This window comes from Octopus sinensis, linkage group LG3, assembly GCF_006345805.1.
Source record: "Octopus sinensis linkage group LG3, ASM634580v1, whole genome shotgun sequence".
Taxonomy (NCBI): Eukaryota; Metazoa; Mollusca; class Cephalopoda; order Octopoda; family Octopodidae; genus Octopus; species Octopus sinensis.
The window spans coordinates 2,383,341-2,401,852 of NC_042999.1; the positions used below are offsets into that span (position 1 = coordinate 2,383,341).

General features: G+C 35.5%; 1 long non-coding RNA gene across 1 annotated transcript; it reads right to left on the minus strand.

Moving 5' to 3' along the window:
- Positions 1–4,862: 4,862 nt before the first annotated feature.
- On the minus strand, positions 4,863–18,270 carry LOC118762703. Its single transcript, XR_004998456.1, has 3 exons — positions 18,143–18,270; positions 14,678–14,682; positions 4,863–4,875 (listed from the first exon to the last, which is right to left on the minus strand). It is a non-coding gene; the product is annotated as an uncharacterized LOC118762703 (long non-coding RNA).
- Positions 18,271–18,512: the final 242 nt, after the last annotated feature.

Here is an 18,512-nt window from a genome sequence, read left to right on the forward strand (position 1 = left end):
ATCTATCTATCTATCTATATCTCTCTATATATATATTATATATCTGTCTATCTACCTAGCTACCTATCTGCCTACCTATCTATCTATCTACCTATCTATCTATCTATATAAACTAACATACACCTACATATATATGTATATATGTGTATGTGTGTGTGAGTACGAATATATATGACTGATTGTGTGCGTGTGTTTGCTTGTGTGCATATGTGCAAATGTGTGCATGTACATGCACTTGTGTGTGTGTGTGCATGCAATGAATATATGTTTAAATTCTCTAGTGCGTGTGTATAACTTTATGTGCGTGCACACACACACTCACACTTTTCCTCGTTATAATCTGTGTGTAATTGCGTGTGTCAACCAATTCTTAAAACACTGATTTATTTGCTAATGGGAACGAAACATCTTAATAGGCTTATGTTTCTTTTCTTTTCATTATTACAACATCGTTATTGTTATTATTGCTTTATTTTATTCGTGTATTGTTTATATTCTTGCAGAGAAGAAAGGATAACGGCAATGAAATTAATGGGGAAAAATAGTAATTATTCTGATGGTGATTTTGATAATGACAATGAAAACTAGAGTAATGATCATGATGGTGCGAGTTCTATTAAAAATGGCTTTTGTCGCTGTGCATGTTGGTGCTGGCAATGCTTTGAACAAACCCTAAACAACATAGAGGAAGTTAAACCAAATGAAGCATTGAAACATAATCTCTTGGCAGAGCAATCCCATTTTAATATCGGTGTGATTGTTCTAGCATCTATGACTAATAAAGGGTTTAATTTTCACAAAAGATGAAGAGAAATTGGTAAAGGAAATATATAAGTGTGCATATATATGTATATATATATATATATATACCAGAAATTAAATTCAAAGATTACTGCAATGAAGATACGCAATTCTGTATTTGGAAGAAATTGAACATAAATTCTCAATTTAAACGATCTATTATTTTTCGTATATTATGTATTCCGGAAGATGTAAAATATTTGAAACACAAAGTGGCCTTTGACCACCTCAAAGAAAGAATTCTAAATAGAATAATGAATGAAATAAGATCTTATATTGATCCTGTCTTTCATTCCAAGAATGGATTTAAAACTTATTTTGTTTTTAACTGTTGAGGAAACAATATTTCATTTACAGCCAGTTATAATTTAAATAATAACCAAGGAATAAATTTACACTATTTTTGTTTACAATTAGCCATCATTTATCTTATCTTTTATTCCATTCTTTGTTTCACTCATTAGACTGCAGCCATGCTGGGGCACCACTGTGAAGAGCTTTCTATGTATCATATCTAACAGGTGTGGCTGTGTGGTAAGATGTTTGCTTTCCAGCCGCATGGTTCTGATTTCAGTTTCACTAAATGGCACCTTGAGTGAGTGTTTTCTATTATACCTTTGGGCCATATTTTCAAGTTCCATAAAATAAGTACCAGTCAATTGCTGGAAATGATATATATAATTTCCCCCTTACCTGAAATGACTGACCTTTCATCAAAATATGAAACCCATATAAAACTATCAACAATACGTATCTGTAAGAGACTTTATCTCAGACAAAAACTGAAGCATCTTGCCTGTCAACAATGTATATACTTTCTGTATGATACATAGATGGCTGTTTTAATTCAATGCTTCTTCATTGGAATATCCCAAGCATTTACAGTTAATTCTAATAATGTTACTGCCTTGAGGTTTGCAGATGAAGAAATAAATATTGATTCATTGTGTCTTCTGCAATAGCCACAGGATAAGATAAGAGTAAAGATCCTTCCTGAGTGATATAGATTCAGAGAGCTGGTTTCCCAGTTTCTGTGGTTCATACATGTTTTTACCCCTGGATGGGGCACTAGTCCAGCAGAGGATTACTCATTTTTGCTAACTGAATGGACTAAAGGTTCTCAACAGGGACCATTTTGAGTTTGAGGGGGACGTTTTGGAGCAAAGGGGCTCTCTTGTACCAAAGAGCACTCTTTCGATAGACAATACATTGATCTCATATGTGTCGTGTAGTCAAAATAAACACATTTATCAAACTTTCAATTCATTTTTTGGTTTTTCTTTTGCATTTCAATTTGTACATCTGCACTCCCAACTGCATACAAGCACATAAGTAAAACGACATCCTTTATTTTTTAATCATTATCTGCTGATATCAAATTAAGTAGTATATTGAAAAATAAAAACATTTTCTAGGGAAAGGGGCCATTTGTGACTCCAAGGGTCAAAAGGGGGCCTTTGGCCAAAATGGGTTGAGAACCTTTGTACTAGAGCAATGTGAAATATGGTTTTGCTCAAGAACACAACACATCACCCAGTCCAGGAACTGAAACCACAATTTTATGATTATGAGTCCAACGCCCTAACCACTAAGCCATGTGCCTCCACACTATGGCCTCAGGCCAACCAATGTCCTGATGGAGCCTCAGCGTGGCTGTAATATAACGACTATAACATGTAAAATATAAATAAGTAAAAACATGAATGGATGAGGTTGTAGATAGTGTTAGAGAAATTGTACCAAGGCCATGAATGAAATTACTGGAAGACTAAAACAAGCTTGAGCTATTTTCAAAGATACAAATGTTAATCGCTTTAAAAAAGATTTATTTAAAGAAGCACATATAAAGATGTGGTTAAAAACACAGCAGAAACTATTTTTAAAAACCGCTTCAAAGTCAATATTGATTTTTCTGGAGTGATAAAACTTGAAGGTTGCGCATTTGTCAATGAGTTTAATTCAGTTTAAAATTATCATTATCATCACCATCATTGTCATCATCATCATCATCATCATCCTCATCATCATCATCATCGTCGTCGTCATCATCATCATCACCATCATCATCATTGAACATCTTTTCCTCTTCTTCCCCATCATCATTGTTGTTTTCATCTTCTCATTATTGCCATTGTCATCATGATCCATCTCCTCTTCTTTTTCCTCCCCCTCTTCCTCATCGTCATTATCATCGTCTCCATCATCATTACAATTATCATTATTATCGGCATCAGCATCCTCATCTTCCTGACACATCAACATCATCATCATAATCATTACCCTTATCCTCATCAACAACAGCTTCATCATTTCTAAATCCACTTTTATCCATGAGTTGCTCATCTTTTATTCTTTTATTTGTTTCAGTAATTTCACTGCAGCCATACTGGAGCACATTTATCTAATTCTAAATATTCATTCCTTTCTTACACAACATATTTTTATGAAAATAGAATATCTTCTTTAATGCTTATTATATTCGTTATTTTCCTTTAGAACTCTTGTTAACTCAATGTATCTTCTGCACATAACTTATATTTAGAATTAATTCAGATCAAATGATATTTCCTTCATGGCTTAAATAATTATCTACTGAACAGCTTCCATATGCATATCACCTCTGCATATTTGATGTCTTGCAAACAACTTGTACATGCAAGTGTTACCAGTCAAGAACTCTGCACACCAGAAGCCAGCAAGTGTAGGGGGTCATCAGGAGAGAAGGCATGCCGTTTCAGGGCCTACCTCTCAACGGCATCAATGCACACCAGCTCCCCTCACTGATATGAAGCCTCGCTTGCTAGATCAACTGGTTATTAAATAAAGCTCACTATTCCTCTAGCCATTGCGCATCGTCTCTCTTTAACCAAATCCAGTGGCTAGTTATATTCCTTTAGAATTCTTGTTTAACTCAATGTATCTTCTGCACATAACTTATATTTAGAATTAATTCAGATCAAATGACATTTCCTTCATGGCTTAAATAATTATCTACTGAACAGCTTCCATATGCATATCACCTCTGCATATTTAAATTAGTAAAAGTTTCAATGAGGCAGGAAATTCACCATAAGCATTTTCCAAGCTTCTGGATGGAATTACAGAAACTAAACATCAAATTACATTTCTGACATGATCTGATGAATACAACTCCTAAGTGGGCCTCTTGAGAAGAATTTCTTTTCCTTATACTGGTCACCGATTGTTAGTTTTACTACTATCTATCATCCTTAAAATTTTCTGTTGCCAACAGCATTGTATAACTTTGGTAAGGATAGAGTAGGGTGAAGTTTTTGTCTCTCTATAATTTTAGTTGATCAAATATGGAATTAGTTAATATGTCTGAATTTTGGAATTTACTGTTCTATCTGAAACATGTGTAAGCTGATTAAAAGATGTATAATTCTTCATTTTTTGTGTTTTGCTGCAGTACTTTGTGACCTTATATAGAATTTATTTGGTTTTTGAATTTCTGGATTTATAAATTAGAGAAGCAGTGGAAAGTAGGTTTATGGCCTGTGAAGATTACAATGGCCTTCAATAGACAATGTAGTTAGCCATGTTTGATCCTTGCAGAGTGCTTATAAAGTATTGACATGGCTGTGTGGTAAGTAGCTTGCTTACCAACTACATGGTTCCAGGTTCAGTCCCACTTCGTGGCACCTTGGGCAAGTGTCTTCTAATAGAGCCTCGGGCTGACCAAAGCCTTGTAAGTGGATTTAGTAGACGGAAACTGAAAGGAGCCTGTCATATAATATATATATATATATATATATATATAATATATATATATATATATATATGTTTATGTATGTATGTATGTTTATGTTTGTGTGCCTGTGTTTGTCCCCCAACATTGCTGGACAACCGATGCTGGTGTGTTTACGTCCCTGTCACTTAGGTGTTCGGCAAGAGAGACCGATAGAATAAGTAATAGGCTTACAAAGAATAAGTCCTGGGGTCGATTTGCTCGACTAAAGGTAGTGCTCCAGCATGGCCAAAGTCAAATGACTGAAACAAAAGAATGAATAAAGAATATATATATATATATATATATATATACATATATATATACTCGTGGAACTCCATTGGTTACTACGATGAAGGTTCCAGTTGATCCGATCAACGGAACAGCCTGCTTCAGAAATTAACGTGTAAGTGGCTAAGCACTCCACAGACATGTGTACCTTTAATGTAGTTCTTGGGGAGATTCACTGTGACGCAGAGTGTGACAAGGCTGACCCTTTTGAAATAGAGGCACAACAGAAACATGAAGAAAGAGTGAGAGAAAGTTGTGGTGTAAGAGTACAGCAGGGTTCCCCCTCCCACTGCTGTTCTTCTAAATGCAAAAAGTAGAAACAAACAATTAATTAATTATCATTATTATTATTATTATTATTATTATTATTATTATTACAGAAGACTTTTGGATATATATATTTATCCTTATGAAAATTGAGAGAATGTGAGTTTAGTTGTATATAAACTAAAACTGAGGCAGCTAGTTGTGATTTGAAAATATGAGTGAGAAAGGTTTTAAGAGACGTTCCCTAGAAGAGTAAGTAGATCAGTAAATCAAACTCCAAATAAGTCATTTATTAGAGGAAAGTTTTATAGAGGTGTCCAATAGAAAGGCATAGTTGTGTTTGAATTAGGATATGACTTAACAGTAATAAGTAATATTAGGTATGGTGTATATTATAAAAAATTTTGTATGAGAATGAAATTAAACTAATAAATGTAGTTATATAGGAAGTTGCTAGGATGCAACGAGAACAAGAGTTAGCTGTAGAAATACTAAAACAGCTACATATATAAAGGTGTTGTGTTTGTGTAAGAACTTATATTCGCTTGTGTGTATTAAATATAAAGAAAAATAGATTCATTATGGCTGGTCATACCTATATGTTGGGCTTTGTTCAATTTCCATCTACCAAATCCGTTCACAAGGCTTTGGTCAGCTCAAGACTAAAGCAGAAGACACATGCCCAAGGTGCCATGCAGTAGAACTGAACCTTAAACGATGTGGTTGGGAAACATGCTGCTTACTATACACTTGACTGAACTAAAACCGATTAAATTTTAGCTACATGAAAACTCCATTAGTAAGAGTCTTACTTTACAAGCATTTAATGAAACTCTGTGTAAAATATGCAAGGATTTCCTGGGACACCCAGTATTTTCCCTGCCTCTTCTATGAAGCATTAACCCTTTTGTTACCTTATATCTATTGAGACGCTCTGTGTTTCTTTCAATTACTTTAAATATAACAAAGAATTTAATAAAATAACTTAGTTATCATTAAGCTAGTGTTAGGGACATAAATTGTGACTAAGATTTGGTGGAAGATTTTAATTCAAAACTTATGAAAAAAAGACATTTGTACTAAAGAGCCAGTGCTGGTTTCAGCCAGGTTGATAACAAAAGGGTTAAAGGCATACCAAACATCTTGAGTTTAACTTCATGTGGCTGGTATTATCCATGAACCTACAGCACAGCATTTTGGTAAATACCAAACAGTGTGTTCTTCCAGAGACTGGTTGTCTCTGGTAGCAATTAACTCCATTTCATATTTAATATATCTCATTTAATTATCTTTTAATATAATGACTTTATTGTTAGATAAAAAATATATTAACATAACGGCATAAAATCAAATTATATTTCAATAAAACTGCTTCCAAATTTCTCCACATCGAAATACTGAAAGCAATTTCTAATACTATGGGTGGATTTTTTTTTCTATTTTATTAAATATTTTCTAGTATTTTTGGTGATTTTTTTTTTACCTGTTTTATACTCAATTATTGAAAATGGTAAAATTTAGTCAAAATTCTTACCCCACTTAAACATAGGTACTTTTGTCCTAAGTATGTTCACATGAGCATGTATGTATTTATTTGTTTGAATAGTGAACAACAGTGATTCAATGGTAGAATGCTTGCCTGACATACTGGCAGCCTAGGTTCGATTCTCAGCTGATGTGATGTGATGTTTATAGATGTAGGTATCACTGCGTGGTAAGAAGCTTTCTGCCCAACCACATGGTTCTGTGTTCAGTCCCACAGTGTAGTACATTCAGCAAGTGTCTTCTACTCTAACCTTCAGCTGACTGAAACCTTGTGAGTAGATTTATTACACAGAAACTGAAAAAAGCCTGAAGCCTGTTGTATATATATATATATATATATATATATATATATATACTACTAACAATATAGGATGAAGTCCCTATCTCTACAGAAAAGAATTCCATCAAGAAGCGTGGCAGTATATTAAAAAAACCTTTACGGTTGAAATATGTACATCTTATAAGCAAGGGCTAAAGAAGATTATTCTAAAGCCAATATACTGATTATCCACTTATAATCCACTTGTTACAGGAAAATTGAACTGAAATCGGGCAACTAACCTTTAGAAAATTTAAATTTCGTTATCTCTATATTGAATCAATTTCGGAATTAATCTTATAAAGGATTCATTCTTCATCAGTAGAGCTTACGAGGGAATATAAATAAAATACTTACATACGTCTATGGAAAAAGCAGAAGCTAAAAACATAACTACATTTAAGTACATCATTTATATCTAATAAGTGGATAATCAGTATATTGGCTTTAGAATAATCTTCTTTAGCCCTTGCTTGTAAGATATATATATATATAATATATATATACTACTAACAATATAGGATGAAGTCCCTATCTCTACAGAAAAGAATTCCATCAAGAAGCGTGGCAGTATATTAAAAAAACCTTTACGGTTGAAATATGTACATCTTATAAGCAAGGGCTAAAGAAGATTATTCTAAAGCCAATATACTGATTATCCACTTATAATCCACTTGTTACAGGAAAATTGAACTGAAATCGGGCAACTAACCTTTAGAAAATTTAAATTTCGTTATCTCTATATTGAATCAATTTCGGAATTAATCTTATAAAGGATTCATTCTTCATCAGTAGAGCTTACGAGGGAATATAAATAAAATACTTACATACGTCTATGGAAAAAGCAGAAGCTAAAAACATAACTACATTTAAGTACATCATTTATATCTAATAAGTGGATAATCAGTATATTGGCTTTAGAATAATCTTCTTTAGCCCTTGCTTGTAAGATATATATATATATATATATATATATATATAATTATTTAAGTAGACAAATGAATTATCTTATTACGGATAATTTGAAAGATAACCGATACCTGGGTAGCAAACTCACAACAGAAAAGGCACGGTTGAAGTTACGACCATAGGGCATAAAATCCGTGCCTTAGTGCGGAAATTTGAAGTTTTATATATTAAGTATAGGAAAGAATGGAGCTGAACGAAGATTTAACAAAATTCCTTTATTTTATTTTCGACATATGTTTCGAAGTCTGCAAAGTCCTTAATTCCGAGTGACTAAGGAGTCCATTATGCAGCTTTCTCTTCAGGAAAATCCAGGAACTTAATTATCTAACAAAATGCACAACAAGCTTTTCGACGACTGCTCACGAGGAGCCCATAAAAATAATGATAAATAATGTCTATTTATAGGGGGTGGCGCCAGATTGGATGAAAGCAGGAGAAATTGTCCGTTGACATAGTTCAAGGGCAGAATCAAGGTAGGAGAAGGAAGGTATAGGAAAATTAAAGAGAGTGAATGTATTCTGTATGACTGGTGTTTATATTTGATTTATTTTATGAATGAGTGCTCGAATGTATGAGTGTGTAAAATTGCCTTAATGTGTGTGTGTGTGTGCGTCTTTGAATGCGTGAAAGTGTGTGTGGAAGGCATAGAGAGAGATAGCAAGAATTAACGGTCAAGAACTGAAAAGACTGTGTCTGTGTGTTCGAATGTGTCAACTTAATAGGGAGAGGGCGGCCACACTAGCAATGACAAGATACAAGGTTACTGTTGGGATTGGTAGTAGTTCTTGGCAACTATGAGAAAGTCTTTTATACTAAAAGGGATGAGATATCACCTTTCAAATTTTTTTAGGAAATCCAGGGGTTATCTATATTAGACTTCATTGGTATGAGAGAAAGGTATGCCTTTTCCAGTGTAGGCATCTGAAAGAACTCTCAACAATCGAGTTTATTAGTCGGCCTCGGGCAAACAGAATATGAAAGAGTTCGGAATTACACAGGGCACAGATTTTTTTGCCCTTATCAAACGGTAAAGACACCGATAATATTGACCATTCCAGCCTAAAAGTTGAATTTGCGTTCTTCAAACGCCAGACTAATTTGCTTAGCCCAGTGGAGTGTTGTTTCCTTTTATCCCTAAACGTGGAAAAATGATTTGATATTCTTGTGGCTAATTTAGATGAGGTAGCACCGATATAGAGGTAGACATTGGATCCAGCATAAATTTTGCACTGGTAAATGGCGTTTCTAATTTTGGAGTTATTTGATAAGAACCTTAATCTATTGGGATTAGTTTCCGATACTAATACAGCATTCTTATTACTATGATGGTTGTAAAAACTACCGCTGGATTCGATACTATTCACCCTATTTTCATTACTATTTAAGGCAATATCACCTGCATATTCCCTGTTTCTGGGAATGCTGTGATTGATATTGTCCGTAAAACTACTGTTGTTAAAACCGCTGCTACTGTTATTGTTGAGACCCCCTCTGTTAATGACGAGGTCAGTGCACTTATCCTTATTACTATTACTAACACCAATGCTGGTATGAAGGCTGCTAATATCTGTGCTACTTCTATTATTATTATTATTATTACTATATGTTATGTTGGAACTTGATGGGGCAGTGTCTCTGCTCATGGGTGACAGGGCCTTATTTAGCAGCTTATTGTTATGGGAGGCAATTATCTGTGAAAGATTTTTAGTATTTGAGAAAGCTATCCTTACTTTGTGCGAATTTATAGTGGAGTAATATCTCAAATTTCTGGGAAAATTTCTGGCAATGGCTTGGCAAAACTGCAACGGTAGGTTAGATCTGATTTGTTTTCCAAAGGGAATCACAAACCAGATATAGTTTTTCCTGTTCTTGTACTCTTACATTAAGAAGGGCATCTCTGGGTTGAAGAATGGGTTTTGGCCTACGATGGTCTCCCTTGGACCGCAAATTATTTATGTTAGCTATATTTGTGTCGACATTACTAAAGCTACCATCACTACTTATATTATTTATATTATTGTAAGTTGACTTATCCTGATGAGCAAATTCTGGTTTCGGAAGGGCCGGGTCTATATATGTTACCTTTTCCCTATAACCGACTTTTGACAGGGCGGCATTATAGAATTCCGCTTTATGCTTAAAAATGTCGACGTTGGCAGATAAATTAGATAATCTTAAAGAAATATTTTTAACTAAATTATCTGTGATAGTTTTTGCGTGGTTAGAGAAAACACTGACATATTTTAGGTTTGTGGAAGGTTTATGGTAGGGGCAGTAAGAATTGCTATGCAGATTTAGTGTAACATCTAAGAAATTGGCCTTAGTTAGTTCGTTGTCGAAAACTATGCTCATGCCCATCCTACTAAAGAACCTAGCTAATCTATTTTTAGTTTTCTGTATCATTCTATTCGGGGTATTCTGTAGGTAAAACAGACAATCGTTACGATATAGACCACCGCCGATGTCCGGGAATTGGTCGGCTAATTCATAGAGAATATAGATTCTGACCAAATCGGCTATCTGGGCGCTATCTGAGATTCCCATTGGCACATCGAACTCGTTGGGAGTATCCTTACGGACCCATAACTTATCTTCAAACTGTATAAAGGATTTTCTGGCGACTAAAATTATATCAATTTCTTCTCTTGTGAGACCTGCCTTATTATGCGCATGCCATAGGGCCTTATTGAGTACACTAGGGTTAATCGAGGGGTAGAAATTAGCAATATCGAACTGAATGAACTTAGTTCTGTTTTTATTAGAAATAAAAGAGAACCAATTTACGACTTGCGAGGAGCTCGCCCAAAGGTTAAGCTTAAGCTTATTAACTAATCTAGGTATGTATTTGTCTAAAATGTACTTACTGATGGAACCGATGTCGGAACTAGAAGGGCATATGAGCCTTAATGCTGGATTGGTGTGAAAATTTGGTTTGTGGTCCTTAACGATGAATCTAGGTTGCCTTGGGTTAAGCGGTTGTGTTTTCATTTGAAGCCCATAATTTACCATAATTTCCTTAATCTCCAAATTGACTCTTCTTAGTGTATTCTTATTTGTAGTTCTGTAATTCTTCTGGATTTCTTTCTTGAGTAATTCTAAATACTGGTTTATAGGTAGCTTGTAAGTATTCCTTGTTTTATCAGATTGGACCAGGATTCCGTCTGAGCTGTTAATATCCTTAGTAATTTTCCCGAGGTATCTAAGGTGTTCATTCCTACGGGGCGACTTCCGGAATTTAATGCTCCTTACAATGTCCCATAAGTCGTCCTCAAATTTCTTCAGTCTGGGATTAGGTGGTGGTGTCTCCCTCGACTTGAAAAGCTTCTTATATTTGGATAATGTTACGGACCCGTTCTATTTATCATTATTTTTATGGGCTCCTCGTGAGCAGTCGTCGCAAAGCTTGTTGTGCATTTTGTTGGAGAATTAAGTTCCTGGATTTTCCTGAAGAGAAAGCTGCATAATGGACTCCTTATTCACTCGGAATTAGGGACTTTGCAGACTTCGAAACATATGTCGAAAATAAAATAAAGGAATTTTGTTAAATCTTCGTTCAGCTCCATTCTTTCCTATACTTAATATATATATATATATATATATATATATATATACAGTATATATATATATATATATATATATATATATATATATATATATATATATATATATATATATACAGTATATATATATATATATATATATATATATATATATATATATATATAATGCATTTAAGGTACACAGTTTAGCCATTTCACCACAGTTGTAATTGTAAAACATAACTGTCACCACTACTATTACATGAACCTGAAGATTGTATAGTTTAATGCATGAAAGTACTAGGTCAATCAGAATGGACATTTAATATTCTATCATTTCATTATATCATATTATCTTATATTATATTATTATAAGATTGTAAATAAAACATGAAAATCAAAGTTGGTATTTCTTTGAGTAATATATTCTTCTATACACAAACATATACACCAGTGTTTATAAATATGTGTGTGTGTGTGTGTGTGTGTATACAGTAATTTTCGACTATCGTGGATGTTACATTCCAAAAACCCCCAGTACTGTACTGTATATTTTTTTTATTATTTTTATAATTTGTATATATTTAGGCATAGGAGTGGCTGTGTGGTAAGTAGCTTGCTTACCAACCACATGGTCCCGGGTTCAGTGACACTGCGTGGCACCTTGGGCAAGTGTCTTCTACTATAGCCTTGGGCCGACCAAAGCCTTGTGAGTGGATTTGGTAGACGGAAACTGAAAGAAGCCTGTTGTATATATGTATATATATATGTATGTGTGTGTTTGTGTGTCTGTGTTTGTCCCCCTAGCATTGCTTGACAACTGATGCTGGTGTGTTTACGTCCCCGTAACTTAGCGGTTCAGCAAAAGAGACCAATAGAATAAGTACTAGGCTTCCAAAGAATAAGTCCTAAAAAGACAGTGCTCCAGCATGGCTGCAGTCAAATGAGTGAAACAAGTAAAAGAGTAAAAGAGTAAAGAGTATTTGTTTTTTTATTATAAATGCAAAACAACACCTCGGAGGAATTGACATAAGCTTAAAAAATAAACCACGATATGGCAAAGGATTACTGTATATATATAGATAGATAGATTTAAGTCTGCGTGTCTGCGTGTTTGTGTTTGTTCCTCACCACTGCTTGACAACCGGTGCTGGTTTGTTTATGTCCCCATAATCTAGTGGTTCAGCAAAAGTGACTGATAGAATAAGTAGCAAGCTTAAGAAGAATAAAGACTGGAGTCAATTGATTTTACTAAAAATTACTTCGAGGTGGTGCCCCAGCTTGGCCACAGTCCAATGACTGAAAGAAGTAAAAGATAATTGATAAAAGATACATATACACATATGCACACACACACACACACTCATACACCCACACTTACATGTGCACAGACACACACACACACAGCTCACTCACACACATACACACATACATGTGCACACACACACACAGCTCACACTCACACACATACACGTGCACACTCACACACATACACATACATGTGCACACATACACACTCACACACATACACAAATGCACACACACACATACACATACATGTGCACACACACTCACACATGCAAACACTCACACACATAATTGATAAGAACTATACAGTTTCTTTATGGTAGAATGTAAATTCTGAGATTTGGCTGCCATTTCTAGGTGAGCCATCACCTACGTATCAGGTTCCAAAATCTCAAAGGCGTGTGTGAAATGTCTAACGACACAACACTTCGACATTCTTTTCAATGTCGCAAAATATTTAGGAAATAAGTAATAATCCAAAAGTTGGAACACTTTAATAGTTATCCATTTAAAAACCAACCAAATTTGTTCTTATATAACTTCAGCAAATGACTGTAAACCAATGGTTTAGGCGCCATTCGGCCATACATCAATGCCAATAGCTTTTATAAAAAGAAACAATACACGCTTAGAAGTCGAAGAATACCTGCAGACAGACATACCAGGTCACCACCTTGTTATGATACGACTGATAATGTGAGCAGTTAAAGCTTCCGTATTCTGAAATCAATAAATTTGTTGCCATGACCATTCCTTCAGTAAGAGGATGTATCTTAGTAAAGGTTAGTGCCAGCAAAACGTTCAAGGGAGACATGAAAATGGTCTAATGGTTTCGTTCTATAGAAAGGCTACAAAAGAAGCAGAACGTTTTATTGTCAGTGGCACCCAGGAGAATTCAGTGAAATGTTTGGAAGAAATTATATTTACATTTAGCCAGGAATCTTACAAGAACAATCAAAGAATGTGACGGACAAAGTATTTCTAATTTAGAAAAACCTTTATGAGAGAGATTTGTTCTAATGAAAATAGATAGCGTAGGAACGTGAAGTGTTCCTCTGAATAAAACTGAAACCTTTGCAAATGTCTTTTATTAGAGAACACATGAAATTCTTCATCAGCATCAATGTGTGTTTGCATATGTGTGTTGTGTGTAGGTATACACATAAACGTGTGTGTGTGTATGTATGTATGTGTGTGTGTGTAAATGATTATATGTGTATATATGGGTGCATGCACATACATGTCTATATGTCTGTCTTTCTCTCTCTTTCTCTCACTTTCTCTCTCTCTCTCTCTCTTTCTCTATCTTTCTATGTATACACACACATTCAGAAAGAGAGAGGGAAAGAAAGAGAGAATGTGAGTATGATATATATACATACATATAGTTAGACAGATATATAGTTAGACAGACAGACAGATAGATAGATAGATAGATAGATAGATAGATAGATAGATAGATAGATAGATAGATAGATAGATAGATAGATAGATAGATAGATAGATAGATAGATAGATAGATAGATCGACAGATACATAGATAGACAGACAGATAGACAGATAGATAGGTAGATATATAGACAGACAGACAGATACATAGATAAATAGACAGATACATAGATAAATAGACAGACAGATAGACAGACAGACAGATAGATAGATAGATAGATAGATAGATAGATAGATAGATAGATAGATAGATAGATAGATAGATAGATAGACAGAGATAGATAGATAGATAGATAGATAGACAGAGATAGATTGATAGACAGATAGATAGATACATAGATAGATATATCGATAGACAGACAGAGAGATAGATTGATAGACAGTTAGATAGACAGATAGATAACCTAGGTAAGTGTTTTTCCACAATAGTCTCTGAACAACCAAAGCTTCTTTGTGACTTTGATTTGTATATGTGTATGTATGCATGTATGTATTTTAAATGTATGTAAGTTTAAATATTTCACTATCTAATTGTAGATGATTCCTGCTGTCTCTGATGATGGAAAATTTCCTGGAATTGCTTTATTCTGGCATTCTGGAAGACTGTGAATTTTCCCCTGACTCCTCGTAATAAATATGCAACACTCACACTGCTAATTGCAGTGTGATTTTTATTTACATTACATTATTTATTGCTATGGAAGCCCAGTTAGCACGAAATACCTGTCCTATCCCAGTTTTCTATACAATACCACTGATTTGGGGATATTGATCCAAGAAGGGTACCTCTATATGATGATTTGGCATACTAAAAATAGTAACCAAATAATCCTCAGATCACATCCTACATTGTACGTGAACAAAAAATACAAAAAGACAGGATGGCCACAGATGGAATACATCTGATGATAGGCATTCAGTTGGTTACAACGACGAGGGTTCCAGCTGATCCAATCAATGGAACAGCGGGCTCGTGAAATTAACCTGCAAGTGGCTGAGCACTCCACAGACACATGTACCCTTAATGTAGTTCTTGGGGGAATTCAGTGTGACACAGAGTGTGACAAGGCTGACCCTTTGAAATACAGGTACAAGAGAAACAAGAAGAAAAAGAGAAAGTTGTGGTGAAAGAGTAAAGCAGGATTCTCCACCACCCCCTACCAGAGCCTCATGAAACTTTAGGTGTTTTCGCTTATTAAACACTCACAACACCCAGTCTGGGAATCGAAACTGTGATCCTATGACCGCATGTCTGTTGCCCTGACCACTAGGCCATTGCGCCTCCACCAATCAGGATTAACCTACAATTGAATAAATTAATCATCTAATTCATTAATACTCAGGCAGCAAACTAACAGAAATGTTAGCACGCCAGGTAAAATGCTTAGACATCTATCTTTATGTTCTGGGTTCAAATGCTGCTGGGGTCAGCTTTGCCTTTTATTTTTTTGGGGGTGGATAAAATATTAAAATCATTTGCATGCTGGACAAGATAAATGCTTAGTGGCATTTCATCTGTCTTTAGGTTCTGAGTTCAAATTCCACCAAGGTCAACTTTGCCTTTCATCCTTTCAGGTTCATCATCATCATCATTTAACGTCCACTTTCCACTCTGGCATGGGTTGGATGGTTTGACTGAGGACTGGCAAGCCAGATGCTGTACCAGGCTCCAATCTGATCTGGCAAAGTTTCTACACCTGGATGCCCTTCCTAACGCCATCCACTCCGAGAGTGTAGTGGGTGCTTTTTATGTTCCACTGGCATGGTAGCCAGTCAGGTGGCACAGGCATTGGTCACGTTCAGATGCTATTCCCTATGTGCTACCAGCACAGGACCCAATTGGGGTGGGGGTGCTGATTGAAATAATTAGCAGTTGGGCACTGCAGACGATCTAATTGACTTAGCCTCTTTCTCTAAAATTGCTGGCCTTGTGTAAAAATTCGAAACCAATATAATTAGGTTCGTTATTCGGGTGGTGAACCAGCAAAACCATTAACACATTGGGCAAAATGCTCAGTGTCGTATTTTTAATCTTTACTCATTTCAGCCTTGTGGCTGTGGTCTTACTGAAGCACCACAATGGAAAAATGTGGCATGCTTACAGCATCTAGGTTTCTCAAGCGGTCACCCGTCTAAGTACTCACTCCCAAGCGGTAACCCATCTAAGTACTCACTAGGCTCAACATTGCTCAACTTCAGTGATCAGACAAGAAGCGATGCATCCAACATGATTGCATTCTGAATTCAAATTCCACTGTGGTCAACTTTGCCTTTAATCCTTTCAGGGTCAATAAAACAAGTACCAGTTATGCAATGGGGTCGATGTAATCAACTTCCTTCCACTCTCCCCAAAACAGCTGGCCTTGTGCCAAAATTCAAAATCAATATTTATTAATACTGTCCCGTAATAACTATTCAAATAAACATTGTGTAAATCTCATATTTTTATATAATTTAAGAGGCTGCTTTTATGATTCCTCATCATAAAATATAGTTTCATATCATTGAAGCCAGAGGCACCGATGCAATTTGGTTTTTGGTTTTTCTTCTTTTTTCCTTTTTCTTCTCTCTAGACTGTAAACAAATACGGAATTAGACATCAGCTTCAATTGATGTTATTTTGAGAAGTTTTGTTTGTGATGAAAATTTCAAATTTGTCCAAATTTATTAAACATTTCAACTGATTTCATATTTTACAGTTTAAAAAAACAACATGAAAGCATACAATCTGATTGATCTTTACTTGGTTTTTCAAGGCAAATATTTTATCAACCTTGGAAAGATAAACTATACAGCTGACCTCAGTAAGATTTGAACTCAAAGCATAAAAATTCCAAAACAAATATTGTTCACAAGAGGTCACACGTACAACCCTCCGCCTCCACCACTACCAAACAGAAAGTCAAACACAAAGCATACAGAATACATGGGGAAACCCCGTGAACGAGAAATGTGCAAGAAAAACAAAGAAGGCAGTGAGCTGGCAGAAACGTTAGCACGCCGGACGAAATGCTTAGAGGTGTTTCGTCTGCCGTTACGTTCTGAGTTCAAATTCCACCGAGGTCAACTTTGCCTTTCATCCTTTCGGGGTCATTAAATTAAGTACCAGTTATGCGCTGGGGTTGATGTAATCGACTTAATTTGTCTGTCCTTGTTTGTCCTCTCTGTGTTTAGCCCCTTGTGGGTAGTAAAGAAATAGGTATTTCGTCTGCCTTTACGTTCTGAGTTCAAATTCCACCGAGGTTGACTTTGCCTTTCATCCTTTCGGGGTCATTAAATTAAGTACCAGTTACACACTGGGGTCGATATAATCGACTTAATCCGTTTGTCTGTCCTTGCTTGTCCTCTCTGTGTCTAGCCCCTTGTGGGTAGTAAAGAAATAGGTATTTCGTCTGCCTTTACGTTCTGAGTTCAAATTCCACTGAGGTTGACTTTGCCTTTCATCCTTTCGGGGTCGATTAAATAAGTACCAGTTATGCACTGGGGTCAATATAATCGACTTAATCCGTTTGTCTGTCCTTGTTTGTCCCCTCTGTGTTTAGCCCCTTGTGGGTAGTAAAGAAATAGGTATTTTGTCTGTCTTTACGTTCTGAGTTCAAAATTCTGCCGAGGACGACTTTGCTTTCCATCCTTTTAAGTACCAATTATGCACTGGGGTCGATGTAATCGATTTCATCCCTTTGTCTGTCCTTGTTTGTCCCCTTTGTGTGTAGCCCCTTGTGGGCAATAAAGAAATAAGAATACATGGGGATGCACTTATTTACCATGTTGAGTCAAATGTTTCTCCATGTTATATTATTGATACAACTTGTTTTCCAATCATTGCTGAACTGCTTGTTTTTTTCTTTCTATTGCTGGGTGGTTGGCATTAGGATGGACAGCCAGCTGTAAAAACTCAGCCAAAACAGACACAAAAGTCTGGTGCAGGTTCCTGCCTGGCTGGTTCCTGTCAAACTGCCCAACCCATGCCAGCATGGAAGGCAGAATTTAAATGATGATGATGATGATAATGATGATGATGATGATGATGATGATGATGACAATAATGATGATGATGATGAAGGTGATGATGATGATGATAACACATAAGAATTAATTGTTTATTCATTTTACAGTTTTGATAATGAGTAGTGAAAAAATTGCAGTTAAAGTCATTATATGCTATCTGTAATGAAAAGGACTGGGTGTAAGGGCAGCAGCAAATGAATTGAATGATGTGGAAGGCTTATGAACTGTCAACAAACATGTGGCACAAAACTGGTTCAGATGATTCAAG